The sequence below is a fragment of the Bos taurus genome, chromosome 15 (genome assembly GCF_002263795.3).
Source record: "Bos taurus isolate L1 Dominette 01449 registration number 42190680 breed Hereford chromosome 15, ARS-UCD2.0, whole genome shotgun sequence".
NCBI classification, from domain to species: domain Eukaryota; kingdom Metazoa; phylum Chordata; class Mammalia; order Artiodactyla; family Bovidae; genus Bos; species Bos taurus.
In genome coordinates this window covers 31,909,009-31,922,435 of record NC_037342.1, presented here as the reverse complement: position 1 = coordinate 31,922,435, position 13,427 = coordinate 31,909,009, and the positions used below count along the sequence as shown (strand labels likewise).

Genomic DNA, 13,427 nt, shown 5'->3' with positions numbered 1-13,427 from the left:
TCTTCCACTGAGAAGTTACAATTAGATGATTAACAGAATTTCCTCACCACTTTAAGGGCTTCAATTCTTATTCTCCCAATTGCTTGGCCTCGGTGCCTTCTCTCTTCTCCAGGGACCAGCACTCAGAGATCCCAGACCCCAGGGAGGAATGGCAGAGTCGTAGTTTCCAGGGCGAGATTCCGCACTAAAGGGGAAGCATAGGAGAGGAGGCTGGGGGTGAGGAAAAAGTAGTCTCTAATCCACAGGGGCTTACAATTTATTCAATGTGGCTTTTACTGTTAGAAAATTTCTCTTTCCACTGTCACCCCCGCCCCCAGCCCCCAGGGAATGTAGGATCCTATAGCTATAAATGTGTAGTCCCTGAAACGACATACTCCCTGAATTTTCTGAAATCATATAAAAGAAAATATATAACTCTCTTCATCAGACATGGGTTAGAACATGTGTTTCTCTTTCTGCCTCAATTTCTGGCATTTGTGAATTAAACTCATTGCTTCAGTGCAGTGACTATGTCATCCTGGATGCTTTTGCTTATTACCCTTATCTCCTGGTGGATAATGTCTTATTTATTTGGTCCATCTTTATGTGGACTTGTAATTCACCTCGTAAATTATTCTAATCCACCATAGATGCCCTTTGGTATTAAAGTGTGATATATACGCATTTATTCATTTATTTATTCTATGGGATGGGTTAAGGATAAGCTGCTGTAATAAAAGTGAAGCCCCGTTCTTTCTTATACACACTCCCGCTGTGAGTGGCCCAGGCTGGCAGGTGAGCAGGGGCCATGGGTGTGGCCACGAGTCGGGCTCTCAGGGTCTCCATGACCTGTCATATAATGGAATGACATCATTGAATGATCAAGGGTGAGCCATAAGAACATCTGTATCTCAGCCTATGGGAAGTTGAGAGAGAAAACTTCAGGGCAACCTGCTAATCTTTTTTAAAAATTAATAACTTTATTTTTTAGTTATTTTAGGTTTACAGTAAAATTGGTCAGAGTACAGAAAACTCCCATATCCACTCCCCCACCCATTCCCATTTATGAGCATACTTCCCACTTATGTACAACATGGATACATCATTATCAACCAAAGACCATGGTTTACACTAGGGTTCACTGGTGGTGGTGTACGTTCTATGGGTTTGGACAAATGTATCTACCACTGTAGAATTATAGGGAATAGCTGGCCTAATCCTCTGTGCTCTGCCTACTTCTTCCTTCCACCACCCCTTGGCAACTACTGATCTTTTTTTCTGGCAGCACCAGCATGTGGGATCTTAGTTCCCTGACCAGGGACCAAACCTGTGCCCCCTGTGTTGGAAGCTCAGAGTCTTAACCACTAGATTGTCAGGGAAGTCCAACCGCAGATCTTTCTACCGTCTTCATGGCTTTCCCTTTCCCAGAACCTCAAATAATCAGAATCTACAGTATGTAGCATTTCATACTGTATTCAGCCGTTTCAGATTGTCTTTTTTCACTTAATAATATGCATTTTGGCTTCTTCCATGTCTTTTCATGGTTTTGTAGCATTGAGTAATATTCCATTGTCTGATACACCATAGTTATTCTTCTCAACTACCAAAGGATATCTTCACTGCTTTCAAATTTTGGCAATTATGAATAAAGCTGCTATAAATATTTGTGTACAGGTTTGTTTGGGTTTTTTTTGGTCTGGGCATAAGTTTTTCTATTTTGTATATCTTTAAAAACCAGCTCTTAATTTCATTCATTTATTTATTTGATTGCACTTGGTCTTGGTTGTGGCACAAGGAATCTTTAGTTGCAGCATGTGGGATCTGGTTACCCGACCAGGGTTCGAACCCAGGTGCCCTACATTGGGAGCATGGAGTCTCAGCCACTGGACGACCAGGGAAGTCCCCTCATTGATCTTTTCTGTGGTCTTTTTAGTCTCTATTTTATTTATTTCCACTCTGATCTTTGTAATTTCCTTCCTTCTAACTTTGGGCTGGGCTTCCCTAGTGGCTCAGATGATAAAGAATCTGCCCACAATGCAGGAGACCCAGGTTGGATTCCTGGGTCGGGAAGATCTCCTGGAGAAGGGAATGGCAACCCACTCCAGTATTCTTGCCTGGAGAATTCCATGGACAGAGGAGCTTGGCAGGTTGCAGTCCATTGGGTTGCAAAGAGTAAGACACAACTGAGTGACTACCACACACACACAAATTTGGGCTTCTTTAGTTCTTCTTTTTCTAGTTCCTTGAGGAGTTAAAGTAGGTTGCTTATTCAAGATCTTTCTGTTTTTCTTAATGCAGGCATGGATCTCTATTAACTTCCCTCTTAGAATTATTTTTGCTACATCCCATAGGTCTTTAAATGTTGTATTTCTATTTTCACATCTCTCAAGATATTTTTAAATTTCTTTTTATTTTTTTCTCTGACCCATTAGTTTTTTGGTAACATGTCATTTAATTTCCACATATTTGTGAATTTTCCAGTTCTTTTCTTGTCACTGATGTCTAGTTTATTATCATCGTGGTCAGAAAAGATGCTTGATACACTTTCAGTCTGCTTAAATGTATTAAGACGGGTTTTGTGGCCTCACATATGATCTGTCCTGGAGAATGTTTCATGTGCTCTTGAGAAGAATATGTACTGTGCTGATGTTGTGGCTCTCTGTATCTGCCCATGCCTGCCTGCCTACCTGTTAAGCCACTTCAGCCATGTCTGACTCTTTGCAATCCTATGGACTGTAGCCCACCAGGCTCTCCTCTGTCCATAGGATTCTCCAAGTAAGAACACTGGAGTGTGTTGTCATGCCCTCTTCTAGGGGATCTTCCCAACCCAGGGATCAAACCTGTGTCTCTTATGTCTCCTGCATTGGCAGGCAGGTTCTTTATCTTCCTGTCCTTCTTTCCAGTTTTAGGGGCAGTGGTTTGCCTTGTGATCTAACTTCTTCAACAGACCCAAGAAGAGTTATTGATTTTCCTGTTTGTTTAGTTTTTTACTTGTTAGGCTGGAGTGGTGACTTCCAAGCTCCTTACATGCTGGACTAAAAAGCTGCTTATCTTTCAAATTAGAGATAAAGTAGAAGTTGTGTTCATCACTTCTGTTTGCACCCATGGCCCAGACTTACCCACAGAGCCACCTAAGCTGCAAGGGAGATTGGAAAATGTAATCTCTATCACATATAAAATATTTTTGTTTATCCACTATATGTTAGACATTGTTCTGGGCACTAGGGATACAGCAGTATTTGTCTGTTCAGGTTAGAGAGGGATAAACTTATGAATGAATGAATGACTAAATTAACTACTTAATAGGTGATTTGTCAGTTGGTGATATATATGTGATAGAAAGGAACAAAAGGCAGGGCAGTGGGGACAGGGAGAGTGGAGAGTAGAAACCTCAATTTAAAATATAACAGTTGGGGATGGCCTACTTAAAAGGTGACATTTCAGCGCAGGCCTGATGGAGGTGTGGGAGTGATTCATGGCTATACCTGAGGTGAAGAATGTTCCAAGCATAGAGAGTAACTTAGTCCAGAGGCTCTGGGGAGTGGGGGGTGGGGGTGGGGTGCTGGCATAGAATGAGGAGCAGCCAGAGGGGCCGTTAAACAGAATGGATGGTAGGGCTGAAGGTGAGGATTCAAAGCAATGAGGTGAGTCCTCGGACTGTACTGTGTAAATAATGATCAAAATCTTTTCAATTTATTTCGAAAGTAGTTATCAAGGACCCATTTTTTCATTTATTTATTTATTCATTAAATAAAACTATTGTGCTTCTCTTATCTGCCAGGCCCATTATACATGTGGGCAATATAATAATAGGTTAGATAAAGACTTGCTGTGAATCATTAAGGACAGACAAGGCCGTGTCCACACAGAGACTAGATTCCCTCTGGTGATAAAGTTTATCTTTTAAAAAGAGAAAACGTTATCCAGTGTGATAGGTAATCTTATGCGTCAGCTTGGCTGGGGCATGGGATGCCCACATATCTGGTTAAGCGTTATTTCTGGATACATGTATATGTATGGCTAAGTCCCTTCACTGTTCAGCTGAAACTATCACAATGTTGTTAATTGGCTATACCCCAATACAAAATGCTTTTGGTGTTAAAAAAATAAAAAATATGCACAAGAAAGCAAATATAAGAGAATACTTTAAAATATTAATTTGAGATATTACATTAAAGGTATGGAGTTAAGTGATTTCTGTTTTTATACCTTTATTTGCAAACTCCTATTATACAGATCTATTCTATAAGGAAAAAACTGAAGTCACAAATACAAAACAAAATAATTTGCAAAAGATAATCATTTGTCACCGAATTTGTCTAATATTTGGCATGAGAAGTATATTACCTAAATAGATACAAAAATTATTACACCAAAAAAAAAAAAAAAAGACGTTTCTGGCACTAAGGTGAGTGCTCTGAGAGATGTGAACCCAGAGGAGAGTCACGTTCTGGGGATTCACAGAGGGTTTCTGAAGGAGATCAAGTCGGACCTGAGTCTTGGAGGATGAGTGCAAGGGAAGTAGATGGAAAGTGGGGGATAGTATTCTAGGGAGTCAAACAGAATGAGAAAAGGCACACAATGTGAGGTGACATGAAGGGGACACTCCTTCTCCATTCCTGTGGCTTCTTCCTGCCTGGAGGAAGCGCCGCTGTCTCACCCTGTCCACTCTCTCTCTCTTTACTTCTCTTCCAGAGAAGTGAATTCTCTATTTTGTTTTGTTGTTTTGCTTCGGCCACACCATGTGGTATATGGGATCTCCCCTGACCAGGGATCAAACCTGTGCCTCCTGTACTGGAAGCTCGGAGTCTTAACCACTGGACCACCACAGAGGTCCTGGAGAAGTAAGCTCTGATTGGAGAATTCTGAAACTGGAGTGAATTCTGATGAGTAAATCTGAGAACTCTGTGAGTGTGCTTGGTTAACTCTCTTCTCTTCCTGATAGGAGTGAGCTGTAGATAGTGGGCACAAGGCTGTCTTTCTGGGGTTCACTCACCTCAAGGAAGGCCCCTCATCTACACAGGAGTCGCCTTCTCCAGCATGGACTTTGTCAGTGCCAAAGGGGGTGTCTTGGTCTTTCACATGTGGTCTCCTTGTTGTATGACTCAACTGATCCAGCAGGGATCAGAGCTCTAGCAAGGAAGGCAGGTGCTATTAGTGGGTCTTCTGGAACCCATATAAAGGGGATGTAAGGTGTGACGTAGTGAGGGCAGAGAAGAGGGTCAACAGATTTGGAAGAGCTGGGTCATAGGATGCCTTTGTCTTAACAGCCGTGTGTGGGATCCACTGAATTTGGTTTTAAACTGGGGACTAACCTGCTTAGAATCGCTTTCTATTCCGTGTCCCTCTGGCAATAGTATGATTTTGGGGATGACAGAAATCAGATCAAAGGCAGGTAGGCCAATCTAAAATGTATATTTGGAAGGTGAGAGTCCCATGTAGCCGCAACATCATCCACTGTGGCTGTGATGGTCTCTGGGCAGCTCCCGTGATGATTGGCTGGCCACCATGGTGTTCCCACAATGCAATGCACAGCACACGTGCATTGGGACCATCAAGACTGCACTGATGTTACCTGATAACTGGGCTCACCTCTCAGAGGATGTTGAGCCAAAAGACACAACTAAGGTAAAGAGTGGGAGAAGGAAGGATTTGTTACTTGCAGTCTTTGATTACTTAAGGAAATTACTCCTCCCTACTCAGAGAGCTAAGTTTTGGAGAGGGAGACAAGATGGCAGAGTAGAAGGACCTTGAGCTCACCTCCTCTCACAGGCACACCAGAATCACAACTATTTGCTGAACCACCATTGACAAAAAAGACTGGAAGCTACCCCCCCAAAATATTCTACATCCAAAGATGTAAGGAAACCACGAGACAGTAGAAGGGGTGCACTCGAGATACAATCAAATTCCATACCGTCCAGGTGGGTGACCCACAAACTGGAGAATACTTATATGATAGAAGTTCTCTCACAGGAGTAAAAGCTCTAAACCCCACGTCAGGCTTCCCAGCCTGGAGGTCTGGGATTGAGAGGAGGAGCCTGGGGAGCAGGAGAAGGGAGCACTTGACATCAGTAGCCAGTGGGGCTTGATTATAGGAGTTCCACACGGTTGGGAGAAACAGAGACTCCATTCTTAGAAAGAAAAAAGTGAAAGTGAAAGTCGCTCAGTTGTGTCTGACTTTTTGCTACCCTAGGCTCCTCTGACCATAAAATTCTCCAGGCAAGGATACTGGAGTGGGTTGCCATTTCCTTCTCCAGGGGATCTTAATGACCCAGGGATTGAACCTGAGTCTCCTGCATTGCAGGCAGACTCTTTACCATCTGAGCCAAGCTCACAGGGTGCACACAAAGTCTCATGTGCACTGGGACACAGAGCAACAGCAGTGACTTCACAGGAACCTGGGCCAGACCTACCTACTGGTCTTGGGAGTGTCTCCTGGAGAGATAGCTGGCAACAGTGGCCCTCTCTGAGGTCATAAAAGCTGGTGGTGGATTTATTAGGAGTATTCATCTTCAAGCCCCTCGCTGAAGCCAGACATATTGCTTCGGTAATTAGCATGGAGACCTGGTCCCACCCAATATCCTCTGACCTCTGATGCTGATGCTGAGATGCCTCAAACCAAACAACAAACAGGGCTGGACACATCTCCACCCTTCAGCAGACAGGCTACCCAAAACTCCCTGAGCCCACAGCCACCTCTGCACCCCTGCGTGGACACAGCCCTGATCCCCAGAGGTCCAAGATCCAGCTCCACCCACCAGTGGGCAGGCACAAGCCCCTCCCACCAGGAAGCCTGCACAAGCCTCTGGACTAGCCTCTCCCACTAGGGGGCAGACACCAGAAGCAAGAAAACTACTATATTGCAGCCTGGGAGCTGAGTCTGCAAACACAGCTCAGAACCTACGCTGGGATCAACTGGTTGCTGGCCCTTGGGAACGTATTTCTGGGACAAATAGAACATCCTCTACAAAGAGCCAATTCTTCAAGGTCTAGAAACATAACTAAGCCATTCCCTTTTCCAGGGGGTCTTTCTGGCCCAGGGATTGAACCCAGGTCTCCTGCATTGCAGGCGGATTGTCTGAGCCACCAGGGAAGCCCTAACTAAGCTACTGCATACATAAACATATAGATAGAAATGTAAACAACATAAGACAGCAAAGAAATACGTTCCAGATTAAGGGACAAGATGAAACCCCAGAAGAACAACTAAGTTGAGAAAGGCAATCTGCCCGAGAAACGAGAGTCCTGAGCTACTTCGGAAGAAAGTGCAGAGGGGAGTCTGACCCAGCAAATGTCTAGAAGACCCTATAAATAAGACTGAATGATTGGCCAGTTGTAATGCCATGAATTAGTGGGAGTAATTTGTGATGTGTCCCAACTCTCTGACTTCAGTAGCCAAGTGGTTTGTAATTTCAGTTACCACGAAAGTAAACACAAGAAAAGGATCCAACCTGGGGCAGGTGAGGCAATAATGAATGTAGTTTGGACCACATTGATTTTCGTGTCTGAGATCTCCAGGTGAGATGTCTACAGACTGGAGTTGGCTATGAGTCTCAAGTTGAGCAGTGATGTCAGTATTGGAGATTTGAATTTGGAAGTCACCAGCAAAGGAAAGGGAACATTAAAATCATGCCTGTGTTGAATAGTGTAAGAAAATGAAAGAGTAGGACAGAAAGCAACATCCCACTTGTGGGGAGTGGGGGTCCAAAAGTTTAAGAAGTTGGCAGACAAGGAAGACTGTGAAACAGGATAAAAAGCAATGATAGAGGTGTAGGAGGAGACTCATAAGAGATGTCAAAGAAGTAGAGAATTTCAGAAAGAATTGAAAGAGAAATAGTGTCAAACACAGTAGAATGGCCCAAGTAGACTTAGACGGGGAGTATCCAGTGGCATTGGCAATTTGGAGGTGATGCTTTTTGAGTTTTTTTTTTGTTGTTGTTGTTGTTTTCCCTTTTTAAAAACAATTAATTAATTTATTTGGCTGCATCAGGCCTTAGTTGCGGCATGCAGAATCTAGCTCCCTGACCAGGAATCAAACCCAGATTCCCTGCATTGGGAGCAAGGAATCTCAGCCACTGGACTACTAGGGAATTCCCCGGAGGTGATGTTTTTGAAAGTAGTTTGAATTGAATGGTCTGGTCAGAAGTCAGGTGGCAGTGGGTGAAGAAGTGAAGACCCCAATTACTGGGGCTATTTCCAGGATGCCTGACTGAGAGGTCAAGGGGGTGTCAAGAGAGACTTTCTCCTCAAAAGGTGAATCTTGATGTATTTATAGGCTGAGGGCAATGAACTAATAGGACACAAGAGAGTGAATTTATAAAACAAAGGGGAGTATGGATGGAACAAGATGCCCAAGGGTAAAGGAGATCCTGAATACAAAGCTGGGATGGGAGTAGGGAGAAGTGTGTGTGTGTGCCCGCGCCAGCAGAGGGGGGTGGGGATTATCTTGAACTCCGAGATGAATTATCTATTTTCCTGAGACCTGAAAAAGAGTGAAAGGTATTTCTTTCTTTAATATTTATTTTATTTGGCTGCACCAGGTCTTAGCTGCAGCACGCAGGATCTAATTTCTTGACCAGGGATTGAACCCTGGACCCCCTGCATTGGGAGTGAGGAGTCTTAACCATCAGGCCACCAGACAAGTTTGAAGCAAAGGGTATTTCTAAATGAGATAAGCGTTGTTTCATTGTTGCTATTTGGGTGGAGTTTGGAGATGGAGGAAGCAGAAGTTCATGCTGGCGGCCTCAGTTTTCTCAATTAAATAGAAAGCAAGGTCATGTGCTGAGAGAATGTTGGGGCTTGAGAAGGGAGTGAAGGTCTGACATGAACACCAGGCAGAATGGGGGGTGAGGGGAGACAGTAACAATGGAAATGTTGATCTCCTCTGAAGCTGGCTGGGTTAGAGAGGAGAGAGGGAGGACTGGAGGCTCCTGCAGACTGAGTGGAAATGGAAAGAGCAAGAAGTGCAGTGGCCCATGAAATACTAGCGATGATAATGAGGGCATGAAAGAGAAGTGTTCGGCAGCAGATAGCAGTGCTTTTCAACGACTTAGTTCTAAAACAATAACTAACACGTGAACAGCTCTCCACATTTTAGGACATGTTTTTGCAGACCTATTTCATTTGTTTCCATAGCAGCACTATGAGGCATATGTTATTATTTTCCTGTTCCCCAGAGATGAAGTGAGACAGAGAAAGTGACTTCCTCAAGGTCAGACAAGTAGTAAAAACAGGACTTCAAACTAGATATTTGGTCTCCAAGCTTCACACAGACAGGACTGGATATTTAAGGACATGGATGGTCCAAGTCACGGATAAAATATATGCGTTGGGTTGATTTTTCTAGGAGGAAGGGTGCGTCTTCTCTACTTGTGCGCCGGGGCAGCCGGCTGGCTCGCTGGCATGAGGTTTACATCACGGTAAATCTTGGCTTTAGTAGGCTAACTGACCTTCAGAGCCCACAGAGGTCCATGCACGCCCTGTCCTAATCCACACCCCCATGCTTTTGTACTTGTTGCCCTTCCATCTAAAATATCCTCCCTGTGGTTGTCTCCTAGCTAACTCCCATATCTTTCAAAGCTCCCCAACCACCTTTCCTGCAGGTTGAGCCCAAAGCCCTATTTTGTGCTCTCCATCATACCCTGGGCTCTTCTTTAGTCCATCACATTGAACTTGTCACCTGTACACCTGTCTCCCTCACTTGACTAAGAGCACTTTGAGGCCAAGAACTGTGTCTTATGTCTCTGCATCTTTGTACAAAGTGCCCGGCACAGTACATGGTGCAAATAAGGGTCAGTTACCTGCATGTATGGAAAATATGACCCTTTAGTGCAACTAAAAGCATGTGTTAGTCCATCCCATGGTCAGTCTGAACACAGCCTCGCTCTTCTTTGTGGAGATGACAAGATCTGGCAGCTCATTAGCAAGAGCTTTCCTCTCTTCCACTGACTTGTCTGAGACTTGTCTTCTGTTTTACCTTGAAAGGTCTAGAAAGTATCCAGAAATAGATTACTTTCTCCCACTTCTACTACTACTACTGCTGGTCCACGTCAATATCATCTTTTTTTTTTTTTTAATGTTAATTTGTTTCCTTATTTGGCTGAGCTGAGTCTTACTTGCCACACTCAGGATCCTCCATTTTCATCGCAGCATTCAGGATCTTTAGTTGCAGCATGTAAACTCAGCTGTAACTCAGTTCCCTAACCAGGGATAGAACCCAGGCACTCTGCATTGGGAGCGTGGAGCCTTACCCACTGGACCACCAGGGAAGTCCCTGAACAGCATCCCTTGCCTGGATTATTGCAACAGTGTCCTAACCGCTCTCCCTGCTTTGCCCTTCCCAGGGTGCAACCCATTCCTAGCACAGTGCTGGAATGATCCTGTCAGCATGCAGGTCAGATGATGTTCCTCCTCTGCTCAGTGTCTCCCAGCTCACCCAACATGAAAGCCCAAATCTTTTCAAGTCCACTCAGTGCCCTACGTGATCTAGCCCCTGTGAGCTTCTGATTCCACCCTCTACTCAACTACACTGGTGTCCTCACTGTTTTTTACACACCAGGTCCACTCACCCCAGGACCGCACATTGCCATGCCCTTCCCTGGAGTCCTCCACCAGATTTCATCATCACCCTCTCCTTTCCACCCTCAGCTCTTACTCAGCTACATCCCCGTTTATAACCCTTCTTATAACCCTTTTATTTTTATTTTTGGCTGTACCACGCGACTTGCCGGATCTTAGTTTCCTGTCTGGGGATGGAGCCTGTGCCCCTGGCAGTGGAAGCATGGAGTTCTGACCACTAGATTGCCAGGGAATTCCCTCCCTACTTTATTTTTTACTTAGACCTCAAATGCTGACTAGAATACTAGATATCTTACTTATTCATCTTGTTTCTTTTCTGTCTCCCCCAGTAGAGTAGTGAATTAGAACCGCCTGGGTCATTTCTGTATCCCTCATTCCTGGACGGTGTCTGGTATAGAGGAGACGATGAACATATGCTGAGTGAAGGAGTTCTAATTCAAGGCTGACCTCTTCACCTCCTGGTTAAAAATGACCAGTTCTCAAATTGGTTTCATATGTGTTAATTTGGTTTGTTTAACTGCAGTATGTTCTTTTCGAAAGTAGAGAGCTGGTGTACACTTTATGCCTGTTGATTAATGCAAAGTGATGGCCCTCATAATTCAACCACATCTGTCTTTTGCCCCATCCTCCCACTCCCTTCCCATGCCTGGATCAGCTTGTGCCTTCTAGACCACTGTTTTCCTTTTTACTCCCTCTCTTCTCCTGTTTCCTTGTATCACGGAAACCTCATCACTCCTGGAGAAGAATCTTCCTTTCCATTGCTTCTGCTGATTTAATCTTTGCTTTTTAATCAGATACAAAGAGGTGGGGGTGAGAGTGGGGAATATACTCAGACCATCATACATCATTTTATGGAAGGAAAAAACCTGACATTTTCATTGGCAAATAAATTCTGGAGCTCCGGGACTGGAGAGGACCTACAAGGCCGGCTCATTCATCTTCACACCTCTGCGTCCTTTTGTGTTGAAAAATCATTCCCCAAATGCAACTGTCTAGCCTTTTCTCTGACTGTGCTCTGAAGACGCTATTAATACTTCCCTAACCTCCTTAGGGGTTTTAGTGTCTTAGTGGAAAATACGAATGTATTATTAAAGCACCTGAAGTGCAGCAGTTACGGAATTGGAGCACTGTAAATGTAGAAATATACACTCAGTGAATGATTCTTCTGTTCTGCCTTTCTCCCATTCCTCTCTCCACACGACCCAGGTGCCTTTCATGTTTAATAAACTAAGTCTTCACTATAGAATTTTCAAATCCAAGAGAAACTTTCAGCTTGATGATTTCTCCTAATCTCTTTTTAAGACTGTCCCTAAATCGTTCCCACCTGAACATAACTGTAGTCGACTTAGAAGACAGACTGCACCATCTACGGAGATTGGGTTTGAATCCAGTTCTAAAATGAATCAGTAGGGTGAGTTTGGGCACTTGACTTCTCACTGTCTTTGTTTCCTCATCTGTAAAATAGATGTAAAATTGCCAAGATATGGAAGCAATCTAAGTATCCATCAACAGATTTACGGATTAAAAAAGATGTGGTAAATATACACAGTGGAATATTAATAAAAAAGAATTACATTTTATGATTTGCAGCAACATGGACTTGGAAGGCATTATAAGTGAAATAAACCAGAGAAATACTGTATGATATCACTTATCAAATACTGTATGATATGATTACTTATATATGGAACTTAAAAAAATATGACAAACTAGTGATTATACCAAAAAGAGAAGCAGACTCACAGATATAGAGAACAAACTGGTGGTTACTATTAGGGAGAGGGAAGGGGGAAAGCAAAATAGATGCCGGGGATTAAGAGATACAGACTACTAGGTATGAACTAAGCTACAAGGATATATTATACAACATGGGGAGTACAGCCAGTATTTTATAATTACTACAAATGGAGTATTGGGCTTCCCAGATGGCACAGTGGGAAAGAATCTGCCTACCAATACAGGAGACGCAAGAGACTTGGGTTTGACCCCTGGGTCAGGAAGATCCCCTAGAGTAGGAAATAGCAACCTGCTCCAGTATTCTTGCCTGGAAAAATTTATAGACAGGGAAGCCTGGAAGGCTACAGTCCATGAGGTCACAAAGAATCAGACATGACTGAGCAATTGAGCACATAAATGGAGTATAATCTTTAAATATTGTGAATCACTATATTGTACACCTGTAATTTATATGATATTATATATCAACTATATATCAATTAAAAAAAATACTCAACTTTTTAAAAAATAATTAAAACAGGTATAAAGTCCATTCTGTGACATTCTTGCAACCATTAAATAAGATTTAGCTTTGAAAGGATTCATATACCACCCTGAAACTTGGTGTGTTAATCCATGAGAATGATGATAATGATAATAGGTAATACTTAATATATATCACCCACTGAATATATACCAGGCATTAAGAAGTATTTTATATATGTTAGTTCATTTAATAGTAAATCATGGAGGAGGTCATTCCTTTCATTATCATTATGATGATCTTTTCTCATTATTTATATATATATATATATATATATATATATATATATACATTTTTTTGGCCACATGGCATTTGGGATCTTAGTTCCCTGAGCAGGGATCGAACCCACACCCCCGGTAGAGGAAACACAGAGTCCCAACCACTGGTCCCACAGAGATCGTTTTAAAGGCCTATGAAAGAAGGTGAGCAGGTGCTTTTTTTCTTGAAGGATCTGTTATTTGTTGAATGGTTGAAGTTCACACAACTAAAGAGAAAGGAGAAATGGACTGAGAGAGGAAGGATGGGGGGGCAGCGAGTGAGGGAGGCTGTTTCCTGTGTTGTGGCTCAGGCCTGAGTGCAGCAGACTCGTCCTCCGCAGGGCAGTGGC

The 13,427-nt window shown here is 43.2% G+C and overlaps 1 long non-coding RNA gene across 2 annotated transcripts in view; it reads right to left on the bottom strand.

Annotated features, from left to right (window-relative positions):
• The window catches only part of LOC132342321 (uncharacterized), a 68,947-nt gene that overhangs the window by 41,640 nt on the left and 13,880 nt on the right, over positions 1-13,427 (bottom strand). For both annotated transcript variants that reach the window (XR_009490652.1, XR_009490653.1), the window contains one exon: positions 48-184. This is a non-coding gene — a long non-coding RNA (uncharacterized lncRNA). The remainder of the gene's footprint in view (positions 1-47; positions 185-13,427) is intronic.